The following is a 15382-nucleotide window of genomic DNA, read 5'->3' as shown; positions in this document are numbered from 1 at the left end:
TGCTTAACAGGTAGCTTGCATTCTCTTAGTCATAAGACTGCTGTTTCATCTCTAGGTATTGCATTTTAATTCCAGGCAGAAAAAAGAAAAGGTGAAGAAAAAATGTATGCACCAGCTCAGATGTCTCATTTTATCAAGAGAACCACAGCTTTTCCAGAACCTCCTCCACCCAACAGAATCCCATGTGCTTCCTCGCATGGCTGCTCCTAGCTTCATGGGGGGTTGGGCAGGTGAGATTTTCAACTGGGAACACAATCACCTAGATTTTGGTTATAGAATATAGACATGAATGATCATTGTATCTTCCAGTTTTTTTTAAAAAAATTTATTTTAAAAAATTGTGGTAAAATATATAATGTAAAATTTGCCCTCTCAACCATTATTAAATGTACAGTTCAGTGGCATTAAGGGGTTTCACAGTGTTGTGCTACCATCACCATCCTCCATCCATAGAACTCTTCATTTAGCAAAACTGAAACTCTGTACCCTAAATAATAACTCTTTCTTCCCTTCTCCTGGCAACAGCCATTCTACTTTCATCTATACGAATTTGATTACTCCAGGAACCTCACATAAGTGGAATCATACAGTATTTGTTCTTTGCAACGGGCTTATTTTCACTTAGTATAATATTCTCATTATATTGTAGCATGTGTCAGAATTTCCTTCCTTTTTAAGGATGAATAATATTCCATTGTAGATTTATACCACCTGTTGTTTATCTGTGCATCTGCCGATGACACTGGAGTTGCTCTCACCTTTTGGCTGTTGTGAATAATGCTGCTATGACTGAGCTCCTGCTTTCAATTATTTTGGGTACATATGCAGAAGTAGATTGCTGGATCACATAGTAATTTTATTTTTAATTTTTCGAGGAACCTCCATACGGTATTCCACAGCACTGCACCATTTTACATTCCCACTAACAGAGCACACGGTTCCGTTTTCTCAATACCCAACACTTGCTGTTTTCTATGTTTTTGGTAGTAGCCATCCTAAGTAGTGTGGTGTCTTCTTTTTAATGGGTAGAGGGAGAATTAAAATGGGTGGGTGGGGAGAGAGTTGAAGGATTAAAAAGGGTAAAAAAAAAATGGAGAGTAAAAAATTTAAAAAATCAAGGAACAAGAACTGTGTCATTTCCACTGGGTTGGGCTTCACTGAAACCCTTATGGCCGGGGTGGGGAACCTGCAGCCTTAAGGCCTCGCATGGCCTTCTAGGGCCTTAAGTGCGGCCTTTTGACTGAATCCAAATTTTACAGAACAAATACTTTTATTTTTATTAATGCATTTTTGTTTATTATTTATATTTTTATTTTATTGTTGCAATGAATGTATTTAAATTACCAAGGAATAAAGTAAGTCTCAATGAAATAATCCTCCCAGATTGACAGGCACAACTAGAACATTAGTAGCCATAAGAGCTAAATTGACGGCTGCTACGCTCATGCTTTAGTTCCAACTTCCCCCACACATGAGTGACACCACTACCACACAAGGATGGTTGGCAAGAGTTCATGGGGGTGGAGTACACCAGTCTGTTATCAGCTTTTGACAACGGTGCACTGTGTTTCTGTTTGAAGTGGAATTTGTGAATAGTTGTGCAGCTCATCAGTATTTTTGAATTCTGTCTGCTTAATAGCCCATCATGTCAAAGAAGACCAAGAGAACGCTAAAGGAAAAGAAACAGATTTTTTAATGAGGATCGGGAATTGCAATATTATCTTGTTTTTGCTAAAGATAAGATGATTTTCTTGCTTTGTGATACTGCAGTATCAACATTAAAGAAATTCAGTGCTCATGAGCATTATAACACTCATAAGGACAAGAAATATTTTAAATTAGAGGGAGAGGCGTGAAAGGTTGTATTGCAGAAATTAAAAGGTGAAAAGCAAAGACAGTTCTTTCAAGCAGCAATAAGACCTGGAAATAATGCCACTGAAGCAATTTATAAAGTAGCTTATATACTTGGGGAAGTAAGGGAAGCCATTCAGTGATGGAGGAATTGTGAAAGAATGCTTTGTTGAAGTTGTAGGATGCTTAGACCCTGATAATACTTTGAAGTACAAACAACTGCCTCTATTTTTTTTTTAAGCCTATCAAATTTAGCAGTGGGGGGTTGTATACCAAATTTAGTGACACTAATGTTAATAAGTTCTTTTTAAAGGGAACCATAACTGGCAGCATGAATTAGCTTTCAACTTAACAGAACAACTTCATGAGATACTTCAAAAGGGAAATATATGTTATTCAATTGCTTTGGATGAATCAACTGATACTATTGACTTGGCACAGGTTTTATACTTCATTTGGGTCATAACAGAAGATTTTCTTTTCTACTAAGAGTTACTCGCTTTTAGGCACTATTGCCAACAGAACACAGGGAATAGACATCTTCAACAACTTTCAAGATAAATGTGAAGTTGGACTGAATTTGGTAAATTTAGGGAGTGTATGTACAGACAGTGCACTTTCCATGACAGGAAAACATGAAGAGTTTATTGCACAAATAAAAAAAGTATTAACAGATCCAGATGATCTCATTTCTCTTCATTCTATCTTGGATCAGCAAAATCTCTGTGCTAAAGCTACTATTTTAAGTGACACTTTGCAACAAGTTATGAGTATTGTTAACTAATATATCTGAGCAAATGCAACATGGCATCATCAGTTTCATAACAAGCTAAAGTTGAAAAATGAGGTATTCAGTATGGATTTGCAGTATCATGCTAAAGTGCGTTGGCTATTGCAGGGACAGGTGTTAGCCAAAATTTTATCTCTAAATTTTATGAAGAACAGAATCAGCAATGTGAAGTATTGAAAGATTGCTATAGGAATGCAGCATTTCTGTGTGATACCATGTCAAACCAAAATGACTTGAATATTTCTTCACAAGGTAAAACGAAGTCTATGTATAACATGTGGCAAAAAATCCAAGCATTTCAAAAAAAGCTATCTTTTTTCAAGATACTTCTTCAGAAGGAAATTTCAGATGAGCATTTTCCCCAGTTACCAAAGGTCATTGGTGAGCAGGATGATATATGTGAATGATTTGAAAAATACTCAGCTGTTTTGGACCTATTAATTGAAGAATACAATGAATCAAAGTTTCACTGAGTTTGAGAATCATGACATCACACTCAATTTAGCATTTCCGCCTCACCTAGTTGATATCACCAAGGCCTCTAAAGAACTACAGATGGAATTGATTGAGCTCTCAGTAGACGACATTTTAAAGTCTTTGTTTGGTGCTAAGAAAGATCCAATTGAAATATGGAAAAATGCAGTAGAATACCCACGGCTTTGGCAACATGCCCCAAAGATGCTTTCTTGCTTTTCAACCACTCATTACTGTGAATCTACATTCTCCTTCCTAATCCAAATCAAAACGCCCTTAGGGTCACAAATGACTGACACCCACCTAGAGGATCAACTGACACTGGGGACCTCCATGCTGCCACCAAATATTCAAATGCCTTCCAACAGAAAGCAGACACAACGAAGTCATTAAAAGGTTAGTTAACTTTAAAATCAACAAATGGTTTTTATTTTTTGAAATTATAAAGTATATAGTGGTTAGATTTTTACAAAATAATGTACATCTTTAAGTATATCTAATGGAAGTTTCTTGAATGTGGCCTTATTTGATTATGGCTAAATTAATGCAGCCTTCCAACATGAGGAGGTTCCCACCCCTGCTCTGTGGAGTCCTCAAGACCCCTGAAGTCTGACTGGAAAGGAAGCAGTCATGGGAAAGAGGCTGCTCTGGAGACGCAGGGCCCGGGATTCTGTACAGTCTCCACCGTGGCTGGATTTGGGGGTGTGTATCCAGAGTCACACCCTGCTGTGATGCCGATCCCGCCCTCTGTGTGATAAAGATAATAGAATCTGATAACAGAATCTGATCTCCTTGCTCATGTACTTCAAAGCTGAGATGTTGTACAGGAACGCACATGTCTCGAGATCCTTGAACTAAAGGCATTCTGGAAATTCAAATAATCTGGAGACATTTTCCTCTCCTCACTTAGAAAGGAAAAGTCCTGCAGCAGCTCCCTGTGTTTTTACGCCACGGTGGGAGATTGTTTTCTCAGATTGTCAGTGGAGGTTTCTCTTTTCTTGCTTGTCTCCCCTAGAAGACTGGGTGTCTTTTGAGAGCAGGTGTTATGTGTAAGGAGGAGGAAGACAGCAGGAATCGTCACTGTTTCGAACATTGTCATGTGCCTGGCAGTGCACCACATAATTTAGGAACATAATCATTGGTTTTCAAAATAATACATCTAGTTCCTAATATAGTGCTGTTGGAATCAGTTGATTCTGTGAGGAGTGCTTGGATGTGACAATATGGCCTTTTTTTTTTTCTTTTTTTGGACGTATAGCACAATGGTAATAAAGAATGAAAAGTGACGGTGACCAAGGCAGATAGGATCCGTGGAGAGCTCGGTGTTGCCCCCGCTGGGAGCCCAGAATCTTTCCCATCAAAACACCATCAATAATGCCCTTGTCCCTCCTATTATGACACACACACACTCACAGAGCCCGGGAAACATACATTCTTTGTAAGACTATACATTGTATTGGCCACGTGCCATCCAGCCAAGCCAAAAATTGTGGAACAATAGGAATCTGTGCCCAGAATAGCAGCTAAAAATACCTCACTCCTCCTGCTCTGTTGTTTGCTGGGTATGTTTAAGAGCGTCCCAGGAGGCTAATGAGGATGAAGGGAAAGTAAAACTGACATTTTCAAAGGAAACCAAACCTTTAACTCCCTAAAAAGGAAACATATATTTTCTGTATGTCTGCTTTATGTTTCTTGCCATTTTTGCATATACGTGTAACAATACAGAAAGTCTATAATGTAAGTCATGCCACCGTGGCTTGAGTTCTTCGAATCCACACTTTCCCCACGGTCTTTTGCCCTGGGGCTCGGCTCGCAGGCAGCTTTTCAGGTTTCGGCAATGGAGAAGAGGGAGAGGGAAAACAAAGCTTCCAAGTCGGAGAGACTCACCGTCCCACGCACTGACGTCACCCACTCATGGAGCCGGTCAGGGCACTGCTTGGGAGCCTGGAGGGACATAGTTCCATCACTCGATGGGCCTCTTTTTGTTTCTTGATCATCGACTGAGCCCCAGGCTCTGGCTGGCCCTCACAGTAATCTTAGCTTTCTTTGTGGTCTGGGGTAGGTCACTGCTCCTTCCTGGGCCTTGGTTTCTCTCCATTTGTAAGATGACAGAAGAGGTTGACTGATCTCCTGGGGGTGGGGAAGACAGCTAGAGGAGCAAGGCAAGAACCGGGATGTCTCGGTGCAGGTCCAGAAAGAGGCAGTCGCCTGAGAACTGAAATGATATGGGGAAAGGGTCTGTTCCAAACATTTGCCAGATAATGTCAGCATTAACCAAATAGCAACTGCTGGCTCTGGCCGGCTACGCACGGAGCTGCCGACTTCCTGAACATATGCTGGGGGTCAGGCAAGGAGTGTGGTGTTGGTTAGCACTGGGTGGCTAACGTCAATATTGACCTTGGGTCAGGGGAGACCATAGCCATAGTTGCCGGAGTGGGATAGACCTTCAGTTTTCCCTCAAGTGTTTGGCCTTTCACATTTGTTTGTTGGTCTCTTCTCCAGTAACATATGAAAGGCTTGTTGAAGCTTAATTTAATTTGTTATAATGATGAAGAACAGAGCCTCGAGATACATATGAAGTTCTATTTTTGGCTCAGTCAGCTGTCTTGAAATAAATCACCTTACACAAATATTTACATGGGCAGATAGGTTAAATTGATTTCAATAAAGGGAGTTAAGAGATACTACTTATTGTGAGCAGCTAGTAAGCGGCAGATACTTCACATACATTATCTTATTTAATATCTAAAATATCTCCCAAGGTAGTTATGATCTCATTTTTAGAGATAAAGAAGTGGAGGCTCCAAGGGAGTCTGTAACTCGCTCACGTTCTTAAAAGTGGGACCAAGATTTGAATCCAGGTTTTATCAGACCTCAAAAGCCACGCTCTTCCCACAGTGTCTTGCCAACTCTGGAGCAGATGCTTTGTGGGAACAAGAAAAGTGCTGGGTCTACTTTCCAGGTAGAAGAAGCCATTGCCGGCAACATGTGTGATAGGTGTGTGTCACTCGGCTCTTCTGGGTGAGGCCAGCGCCTCACAGAGCCTCTGGGACGTGCAGACATCACACTTAGCGCTTCTCTGTCCCACTCGTCCATCCCATTGTCCGGTCCCCGGTGCAGCTCCCCAGGAGCTGCTGGCAGACAGAGGCCCTGATTGGCTCTGCCAGCCACTCATTGTTTCCCATTTTCTCACCACTGCGGAGCCTTGAGACTGTCTCCTATAGACGATCCTGCCACTTCTATTGTCCCTGCAGACTTTCCCACCGCCCCGGGACCACGTGCTCAGTGGCCTATTGTGGTGGTGTTGGCTCAGCCTCAAGGACAGAGACCTTGAGCCAGCTGACAAGGTTGCTTGTGTCACTACTTCTAAGGCCACAAGCCATGCTTTTGGTTCCCAATACTTTTGAATACTCTTCTCTCATCATCTCTCCTTCAGTTTAGCCACATGGTCTCCCAGACTCCCAGCAGCAGATTTTCCGGCAGACAGTTTTGGCTTATGGCCAACCCCTGTCTCTGCCTGGATGACCTCAGTTGCCAAGTCAACATGGCACCGAATGAATGCTGCCATGCTGCCCCCTGGTGGAGAGGGTGGAAACCCAGCGGTGCCCAGATTCCTGCCTCGTTACAGAGCTGCCCAACCTACTTTCTAAACCAAGGGGTTCATATACCCTTTGATCAAAACTAGTTTCAGTGAGCGGTACCTGTGGAAAGGCAGCATGATCTGTAGCAGCCCACTGTTCAAGGTTGAAGGTGGCTTGGATTTCTTATTTTGGTGGGGCAAAAGCAGTACACAATGATTGGCTCGAATTGGAATCAGGGTTTTCCACGTGTTTGTTTTGTCCTCCATCCTTCTCTACCTGTTTATCTTTGGGGTGGAGCCTTGGAGAAGCTCTCTTTGAGGTCTGCAGGACTCTGAGTCAAGACTAATGTAGATCCTGCTCTTTCCAAACCTACCCCTGGTTCAGGAACTGTCTGGATGGGGCTGTCCTTGTATTCCTGCTCAGTCCTCATGGGCCACAGAGCCCTGGCCCTGGGAGAGCCCTGAGTGTGCACGAGGCTGCCACAGTCTGCAGTGTTCCTGTGTGGGGGCACCTGTGCCATCAGCCCGGAGGGCAGGTGGGGGATGGCAAAGCAGCTAGTGTCTGGTGTCTGCTGGAAGGTGGGGGGAGCCCTGGAAATTCATGGGTGAAAAGCTCAGGCATGCTGATACCAAGAAAATGAAGCCTTAGTTCACTGCTTGGTTTTTACTTTGATACGCAGAGCAAGAAGGCATTTCATCCAACTATGACAGAACCGTCCATAGGGTTCCAGAGAAACAGAACCAACAGGATGTATATAAGATAGAGATATAGATCTATGAGAGGGGATTTTTTTTATTGGAATTGGCCCATGTGATTGGATTATGGAGGTTGAGAAGTCCCAGGATACGCTGTCTGGGAGCTGGAGAACCAGGAGAGCCAGTGGTGTCACTCTCAGTCCCAGGCCAAAGGCCTGAGAACCTGGAGTTCTGACGTCCAAAGGCAGGAGTAGAAGGACATACCAGCTCCAGAAAAGAGGGCAAATTTGCCTTTCCTCTGCCTTCTTTTTGTTCTTTCCAGGCCCTCAACTGATTGGCTGGTGCCTGCCCATACTGGGTGACGGTGGATCTTCCTTCCTCGGTTCCGTGGTTCAAATGCCACTGTCTTCCAGAAACATCCTCACATACATGCCCAGAAGTAATGCTTTTCCAGCTTTCTGGGTATCCCTTAACTTAGTCCAGTTGGCACCTAAAATTAACCATCACCAGTTGGGTAAATCCAGATAAATTCTGTGCAGATAGGCTGCATACGAACCGCACCCTGAGCCCTTCCGGTAGGCGGGAACTCAGACCTGGCAGATCTTCTTGGCTCCTTCACACTGGCAGGTCTGGCTTCCAAACCCGGGCCAGCACCACCTGACAGCTGGCCTCTGACATTCTTGCGTTGTTCGTGGCCTCGATCCTGAACTCCTCGCCCTAGTCCTCCTCTTCCCATGCCCCTTCTCTGGTCCTTATTCTCTTAGCTGCTGACGTTATCGTTCCTCATCTTTCCTCTCTCATATTTCACATTCAGATCTTTTTCTCCACCGTCATCACCATCATTGTAATAGTTACCATTTTATTGAGGATTTACCGTGTGCCAAGCATGATGCTAAGCAGTCTCAATACATTAGTGCAGTTCATTCTCGTTGGACTCTATGAAGTAGGCCCTTTTATTATTCCCATTTTATAGATGAGTAAACTAAGGCTGCCATAGCCCGACCAAGGTCACATAGCTAGTAAGTGGGAGATCAGGGACTTGGACCTAAGCTTATTAGATTTCATCATATTGCCTCCTTGTGCTACAATTTCTACAACTCAGTGTCTTTCAGGGTGGGCTTCCTTTGTTCTTTCTGGATCCAATCCTGTCCCCATTGCTTATACCTTGAAAACAGTGATCTACCAGGTTACCCAGTGAGTGGGGTTTCAGCAAGAGTTGCCTTGTTTCCCAATTGTTTCGGAGTCAGAGTAGAGTCTTGGATGGTGGTGTTGGGTCCAAGAAGGTGCCCACCCACTATTTGTTCCTAACCCAAATTCATAGAGAATAAACCTTTTTAGGGATCCCCTCAGGTATTTGAGCTGTGTAGCCTAAAGGGGTCAACTTGTTTTTTTAACTCCTGCCTCTCACCTACCTACATGCCTGCAGCAGAGTCCCAGAACCTCCTACAAAGCCACAGGCCTACCCGAGCCCCTCTGCTGAGCTGAGGCTGCCACCCTAACTTCTTGATCTTTCTGCTCGTTTCTCCTATGAAGTCAGTGCTAGAGAGCCTATGGGGAGACATGGAAAACAGGACCTAAGACTTAGCCATTGCAGAGTGTCTCTCTTTTATGGAGATGAGACATCATGAGCCAAGCTGAGTTGAATTCAATATGGTGAGTCTCTTTGAGTTCATAAAATAGTTCTGTTTACTCCTACTCCACAAGTTTAATGAGGTAATGGAAAGTGGAAATACCACAGTTCCTGGCACTGAGTGGGTATTCCCTAAAGATTAATTCGCCTTTTCCTGTCCTCCACAATCTTCTTTTTTTCCCCAATTTATTTATTTTGTTTCTTTTTCTAAATTTCAGAATATTACGGGGGTGCAAACATTTTGGTTACATATAATGCCTTTGCTTCACCCAAGCCAGAGCTACAAGCGTGCCCATCCCCCATACAGTGCACTCCGCACCCGTTAGTTGTGAGTTTACCCATCCCACCACCCCCCTGCCACCCGCCACCCGCCCGACACCCGAGGAATATTACTTCCAGGTGAGCACCTAAGTGCTGATCAGTTAGTACCACCTTGTTGGCGAGTCCATGTGGTGCTTGTTTTTCCATCCTTGTGATTCTTCACTTCGAGGATGGGCTCTAGCTCCACCCAGGATAATACAAAAGGTGCTTGTTCACCATCTCCACAGCCTTCTTTTCCTTTGCAGGAATACAATCTTGGGAGCTGAAATATATTCTAACCATGAGGCCCCGGCATTCAGAATGGCGGCATGATTTTCCTGAGATCACACGACAGGCACCCAAGTCCGGGTGTCCATATGGTGTCCCGGCACGTCGTCGTCCCGCTCCTGTAATTCCTGCAGTACGGGGTGGGGGACTGGTGCTTCCTCAAGCCCTGTGCCTCTTTGTTGATTGCCTCAGACTCGTTCCCGAGTAGTGTCTCAGCGTCAAGCCCTCATATCTGCTTCTGAAACATCCATGTCTCCTTGGCTACAGAGGAGGCTTCCCAACCCCTGTGATAAAAACATGAAATGTAAAGATGGGAGTGAATTAAGAAATTATTCAGCCTGGTGGGTTTTAAACATTGCCTGGGAGCAAAATGCTATCTTCCGACAATACGTTTTGGCCTTAGCTGTTTCATATTTGTGTGTATTTGAATGATACGCTTCTGGAAAGGATTTTGTTCAAGAATTACCGAAGCAAGGCAGTGTCATACCAAAACATTATCTGGGGACCTGGATTTGGGTGTGGGCAGGGCGGGTTGGTTTGGTTGAGCGTGTGGGATGGGGAGACCGAGGGAGTAGAGACATACTGCCTCCCCGCCTCTAAGTTCGTGACGGCGCTGATCTAGGGCAGTACTTTTCCATTAGGAAAGGGAACAAAAGAAGAACGAGGCCCAGGGAGAGGCGGTGGTTTCTGTGAGTCCTCTTGCAAAAGGCAGAACTCTTGAACCCAGATCTTCCCACTCCAAGCCCCAGGCTCTTTCCTTGAATCATGTCACTTTTCCCTGTCCCCTATGCACAGGGCGGGGTGGCCAAGGTTGGTTGCAGGAAGTATTGCCTCACTCAGATGGTCCTGGCCCCCGGTGGGGAGAGGGTGCAGAGCTTGGTGTGAGCGGAGTACTCTCCCTGCAGCACATGGAGCGCTGAGTCTCCCGCGTCATCTCCCGGCAGGTGTGCACGCTGGAGGTGAAGTCATGCCCTTGTCAAAGCTGGGAGGAGTCAGTGCAAGGGTTCATGTGCTAAGGAGGAAGTGTGCTCTTAGGATGGGGCTCACAAAACCCTTAAGCACCAGGAACCATGTCTGGGGAAAAAAAGAAAAATCCACAAGGGTTAAAAGACAGAAGCAGGGCAAATCAAAATGACTAAAGATTGTACTACACCTTCTAGGTCACAAAGCATCCACATACGTGTTCTCATGTAACCCTCACTGGTCCAGGAACGCAGGCATCATCATTGCCTTTCACATGCAGGCAAACGGAGGCTGCAAGAGAAGTGATGTGCTCCAAGTCACACCACTGGGAAGTGCCAGAGCCTGCGAACCCACGCTCTCTCACCAAGACGAGTGAGAGTTGTGTATCCTGTAGCTTGTGGCTGCACAAGAAGAGATGTAAGCAAGGCACAGATGGCACTTCAACCAGCCTCTACTTCCCTGCCTGGCAGAGTGAGTGGGAAAGGGAGCAGGAGAAGAGGAGGTGGGGGAGAGAGGAAAGGAAGAGAAAGGAGAAAACAAAAGAATCTGTGACCCCTACACTAAGCCAAGAGGATGGATGGGTCTCTCCTTGGTGCCATTCCCAGCTATGTCTCTCTGCATACCCCAGATACACTCTACTCTGCTCATTCGTTTGGAGCCTGCTGCTTGCTGGAGAATGTGAACTCCCTAAGGACAGGGGCAGCTTTATTTGTCACGGCATTCCCCAGCGCCTGCCCCCAGACAGCCATCAGTAGAGGACAGAGGGTGCTGGGTGCTGACTCTCTGGGGCAGGTACCGCACTGGATGCTTTTCCAGGAGGCAGATATTACCTTTCCCATTTTTGTAGGCGAGGGAATGAGACGCAAAGAGATGAGGAATCGTTTGGAGAGCTTTCAGGGGCAGGAGAGTTGACAGCAGGGAGGAAAGTTGAGCGTGGTTACGTGTGCCCAGACGAGCGGGGCATGTCCAGGGCACAGCCAGGCTGCCGGGCTCTGAACCCGCAGTGAGGTCTCATTAGCATTCAGAGGGGAACAGCCATGGGGATGCCGTCCAGAGCATTAGGAAGAGACAGGCTGGGTTTTAATTATGACCTAGACTTTTGAACAAATCCTTTTCTCTGCTTGTCTGAGCCTTAGAGAAAACAACTTGTGGGAGGTGTACGGTCGGCAGCTGGGCCCACAGGGGTACCCGTACAGCTGTGCACACATCTGGCTCACAGGCGGTGGGCAGCATGCGCCTTTCCTCCTGGAACTGCTCTGGGGTTAGTGAAGGTAACGGGAGTCAAGGTGGTACAGTGAGGCTGACCTGGTTTGGGCCCAGAGGGAGAGGGCGGATGGAGAGAGTGGAGGGAAACAGGACCGGCCCGCTCTTTCTTGTCCACAATCTCCAGTGACCATGGCTGTTCCAGACCACTCCCGCCACTTCCTCCAGCCACCCCTGAGTCAACATGGCGGGCTTTCTTTGTCAAGCTCACCCCAGCCCTCCCTTCTCCAACTTGGGGGAAATTTTTGGAGTGGGGGATGAAATTAAGAAGGGAAGAAAAAGAGGAGGAGATTAGCAGGGTGGAAGTCAGACAGGCACAGATGCTACCACCTGCTGCGGCCGATTCTCAAGTGCCTGTTGACTCCCAGGAAGCGTTTGCCTTGAGTCTGTCTAACAGTTCATTCCAGGGGACGGGGAGGAGAGGGAGGGCTTGGGGACAAAGGGCCTTTGACCAGCTCCTGGAAAAGCACTGATTAGTTTGCTCAGGTTGGCAAACAGTGACTGGGGACTTGGGGCCCAAGGATGAACCGGGTGGATTTTCTCCCGAGCGCACAGCGCCCAGCATGGGGGGAGGGAGTGAAGGCAAATATTCAAGCGACGGGTATGTGCAGAGGTTCAGGCACAGAGAGAATAAACCATCCTGGGCAGCCAGAGGGAGGGACAGGGCAGGGGAAGGGCTGCCGGCACCGGGAGTCCTGGTCTGTGGGCTCTAGTGCACCCAGTCTGTCCCCTCTCCCTGGAGCTGAGAGGCCGAGGGGAGGCAGATCAGGGAAGATCTTTCTGAGCTGGTCCTGGTGGCCAAGGGCAGGGAGGATCGGGTGGTGCCGCGGGGCGTGTGTTGAAAGGGAGACAGCATTTGCATTTCCAATCTGGGCCTCTCCTGGGAGCCTGTTCCCTTGGGGGTCCCTGGGAGGCGGCGTCAGCCTCTGCCTTCAGCCTGGGCCTCCTCCCCACGCAGGGCGCTCGAACGGCTCCCTCCTTCTCGTGCCAGCTGGGTGTGATGCCTCCGTCGGAGCTCCTCCCCGGCTGCCCCTTCTCTCCACCCTCAAAACTCCTCCCTCCTTCTAGGAAGCTTCCAAGATAGACGCCTAGTGCACACGTATTAATTCAGGGTCATAAACTAGTACACTTTGAGAGTTGGGAGGTCATTAAATATTATAATGACATACATACGATAGCTTTATGTCATGCTGCTTTGTATTCATGGGACATTGCTTTGGACCATTCTTATTATTAATAAATATATTCTGTTTCCTAGAGGTAAATCCCTAAGTGTAGATATTAGTTTATCGGTTCGTTTGTTAGTTACTGTCTCGTCCACAAGCGTGTGAGCTCCGTGAGGTCGGGGGGTGTTGTGTGTCCTCCCGTGCCTGCAGCAACGCCTGACTCGCAACACACACACATGCAACACACGCTTGTCTGTGCACGCGGATGCTGTCAGGGCGGTGGTTTCTGTCCCCTTCCGCCTGGTAAGACACAGAGAGTGTGGTGCATTGCAGGGTGCACGGGGGACGCTTCTGAATAAAGAAGGAAGGAATGGAAAGAATGAATGACTGAATGAATGTGTGATTGAGCTTTTGCGATGGGATTGGCCACCCGGAGGCCGTCGTGGCAGTTGGCCTGTCTGTAGGAAAATGCTTTTCAGCTGTTCACACTTTCTCAGCTGCTGTCAAGGTGGAGCTCACTCGCGGAGCAAGCTGGCCGTGGCTCCCTGGGTCTCCGCGTCAGCCCACACCTGTCCTGGTGAAGCCGGGAGTGGGTGTGCAGCTTCTCTGTCCCCTCCGGCCATCCTACCTCTCCTTGCCGCTCTCTGCCTTATACCGTCTGACTGTCCCACATCCACTGAGTCTCTGGTATGTGGGGGCAGAGAGAGAGAGTGTTTGTGAGATTGTTCCCCCCGCCACTGTGCTACTACTTTAAAAAAAGAAAACAACTCTTTATTTTGGAAATAGTAAAATGCGTGCTGCAGTGAATGAATCCCAGAGATATTTTTAGGGTATATGATCTCTGTGCTTATGCCAAAGCTTTGACAAACGCAATTATGGCATTATCAAGCAATTTTAAAAAAGGAAAAAAGAAACAGAGAGATCTGCTTTAAATTTGGGGTCTCTCATAGGCTACCCGGAGCTGTTATTTAACTGGAGTGACAAGGAAGAGAAGAGACAGCCTTACCTGTCTGTGCCAGCGGCCATGCTAGGCTCCTCACACGTGTTATTTCAGAAAGAGGGAGAACAAGTGAAATCCATGAGTCAAATCAAATCAACTTTCACTGAGAACCCGCCATGTGCAACAGGTCGGGGAGTATATAAATATTCCATAGCCTTTTTTTCTTGAAATACTAGCTGTTGACAAGCTAAGTTATAAACTTGGAAAAAGTCAGATAAGAAGGCAAGATTAAGATAATACTGTGAGCCAGCAATAGGAAGCAGTGACTGCAGGACTTCTGGAGCGAGGAGAGATGGTCTGGCCTAACGTCTTTGACAACAGCCAGAGAAAAGGAGGTGCAAAGGGGAGAAACAGGCAGCTGGAGGCTTTGCACAGTTGTCTGCAGAGCTGGCAGCAGAACCCAGGCCTCCAGATCCACTACTGTTTGCATCAAAGTCCTGAGACATCTCCAGATAACCGCTGAATGACCAGCGCAGACGGTTTGGGGTACGGGCGTTCAAGGGAGGGGCAGTGGCTTCAGGCTGAGGGAGGGCGGATCAGGGCAGGATTCGGGGAGAAGGTGGGAGCTGAAGGGAGGTTTGGATTCAGGGGATTGAGCAGAGCAGGACGGGCTTCCCAGGAGGGCGGAACGGTGTAAAAAGGCCCAGAGGTTGGACATGAGCAACGTTGTATACAAGAGTCTCAGCGTTATCATCACCTGCCGGCTCCAACCCCCGGGGAGCCCAGGCGCTGCCCCCTCGCTGCCCTGTCCCCTGCTGTGGCTTCTGCCCCTCCTCTCTGCCGTCCCTGCCGCGGCATGAGTGCTAACCCTGAGCATTTCTCCGCTGCTCACTCATCTCTCTACCCCCATTTCCACGCCACTGCTCATGCTGCCAAGAGTTCCTTTTCCAAAACGTGGCTCTTACCATGTTAGAAAATCATTCACTGATGTCCAATTGCTTGCCAGATGATGTCCAGCCCCTTGGTGTGTGATGGGGTCATGGCTTAGCCCACCTGCCACCCCTCCTGAGGCACCTGCCTCCAACCTGGTGGGGCACACCCACAACCTCAGGTTCACAGCTTCAGGCCTGGGCACAGGCTTTCCCCCGGGCCGGGATGCCCCTCCTCCCCTGCTTCATGCCTGCCAGCCTGCCCTCCTTCCTCGCTGTCGTTTGCTCAAGATTCGTAGAACACATAATAAAATGCAAATCCCCCTCCTCACTCCCTGCCAGTTAGTTGTTTCCTCCTCTGTACCCCTGTAGCCCTCCGCTTTAATTATTTGGATATCGTCTGTCTGTTCCGTTAGGCTGAACTCATTTCTGGAGGGGATTTTCTTTTATTCACCTTCACGTCACTAGCACTTACTGCTTTTGGCTTCGCATCTGACGTAGATACTCCCTAA

General features: G+C 47.2%; 1 protein-coding gene across 2 annotated transcripts in view; it reads left to right on the top strand.

Moving 5' to 3' along the window:
- LMX1A (LIM homeobox transcription factor 1 alpha) overlaps positions 1-15382 on the top strand; it is a 144678-nt gene that overhangs the window by 86116 nt on the left and 43180 nt on the right. The gene's annotated exons all lie outside the window — the stretch shown is intronic.

The sequence above is a fragment of the Lemur catta genome, chromosome 3, assembly GCF_020740605.2.
Source record: "Lemur catta isolate mLemCat1 chromosome 3, mLemCat1.pri, whole genome shotgun sequence".
NCBI lineage: Eukaryota > Metazoa > Chordata > Mammalia > Primates > Lemuridae > Lemur > Lemur catta.
The sequence above is the reverse complement of the archived record's forward strand: the minus strand, read 5'-3'. Positions and strand labels throughout refer to the sequence as shown.